Below are 1912 nucleotides of genomic sequence, written 5' to 3'. Positions count from 1 at the left end.
CAAACAACTGAGTTATGTTTACACATCTGCCAGCATCTGGCCAACCATCTGTCATTGTTTATACTGTTATAAAAAAATAACTTAAAAAAATCATCGGCCCATAAAAACAAAAAAATCACCATCGGCCCACAGGGCAAATGCCTGGTATGCCCGATGGCCAGTCCAGCTATGCCCAGAGCCTTTCATCAACATCACTGGTGACTTTATGTATCAGTCTGGACTCCACTCTACCCATTTTCCTGCATAATATGGACTGCAAAACACGGCACGGTAAAACTTTGGACCTTCTGCATGCAAACATGCATGAGGCAAACAGAATCACTGCCCTCCCCCCACTAGGTAGATCAGACCACAACCCGGTCCTCTTAACACTTCAGTATGTTCCTTTAGTTCAAAGACTTCCTGTTGCCACAAAGTCTGAGGAGCTGGAGTCATGAACCCAGCAAGGCCATGCAAGACTGCTTTGAGACTACAGACTAGGACATGCTCTGCAATCCACATCAACAGCATCACAGACTGCATCACTATATAAATTTCTGTCAGGATACCAGCTTCTCAACCAGGATTGTACAGTGTTTTCCTAACAACAAGCCCTGCATCACCAATTACCTGAATGCCCTACTGAATGTAAAAAGAACCTTTAGATCTGAGAACAAGGGTAAGTTGATAAAATATGGTGTGAACTGACAGCGGGGAAGATCTTAAGATTGTTTTTGTATATTACCACAATGAATTTTAAATAAAACACCTCAGATGCAGTTGAAGTGTCGACTTTCAGTTCAATTGGTTGATCTAAAAGATTGCATAAAAATGTGAGCAACTAAAGCATTTTTAAACACAATCCCTTTATTTCAGGAGCTCAAAAGCAATTGGACAAATTAAATAACTGAAAATAAAATGTTAATTTCTAATACTTTGTTGAAAACTCTTTGCTGGCAATGACAGCCTGAAGTCTTGAACTCATGGACATCACTAGACACTGGATTTCATCCTTTTTAATGCTCTGCCAGGCCTTTACTGCAACAACTTCCAGTAGCTGTTTGTTTATTGACCCTTCAGTCAGGTGACTGACTTGGCCATTCATGAATATTCCACTTCTTTGCTTTTATAAACTTCTGGGTTGCTCCATCTGTATTATGAAACTCCACCATATCAATTTGACTGCATTTAGCCAGATTTGAGCAGAGAGTATGTCTCTGAACACCTCAGAATTCATTCGGCTGCTTCTGTCCTGTGTCACATCATCAATAAACACTAGTGTCCCAGTGCCGCTGCCAGTCATGCCCGTCCAAGCCATCACACTGTCTCTGCTATGTTTGACAGATGATGTGGTATGCTTTGGATCATGAGGTGGAACAGCTATACTTTTATACTTTTTATCTATAAAGCTTTATAACAACTCTGTGCCAGGTGAACATGACTGTCAAGTATAAGGCTGCCAAAAATATTTTCACATCATACCTTAATTTTGCTATTTCTCTTTGGTTTAAAATATACATGTTATTTAGGAATAGAATTTGCACTTCTCACCTACTGTCACGGGTTGCCAGGGTGTGAAAGATTTAGGACCCAGGAAGCGGCAGCTCTAGTGTAATTGAGTTTAATAAACAAAAGTAGATACAAACAAATGAACATGAAACTAAGAAAACCTAAACTGGGCAAAACTAACCAGAAACAAAGATGCAGGGAGGCACCTACTGCGAAGTCGAGATATACTCAGCAATGGTGTTGCTGTGTGTTGTTTCTAATCACAATTATGTTCATAAAGTCATTAAGCCGCCATAGACTCGTGGTAGCAAAAAAGGCGAATGTGTCTGCTTGAAATTTGATTGTGGTGTGGGTTGTGCACCTGCGTGGTGAATTGGAGAGAGGAGGCCGCACGAGAAGGAAAGACGAAATCCTCGAGGGCGGC

Source organism: Haplochromis burtoni, unplaced genomic scaffold (assembly GCF_018398535.1).
Source record: "Haplochromis burtoni strain Fernald_Lab_line unplaced genomic scaffold, NCSU_Asbu1 Contig_1569, whole genome shotgun sequence".
NCBI classification, from domain to species: Eukaryota; Metazoa; Chordata; class Actinopteri; order Cichliformes; family Cichlidae; genus Haplochromis; species Haplochromis burtoni.
Note: the sequence above shows the minus strand (reverse complement) of the source record.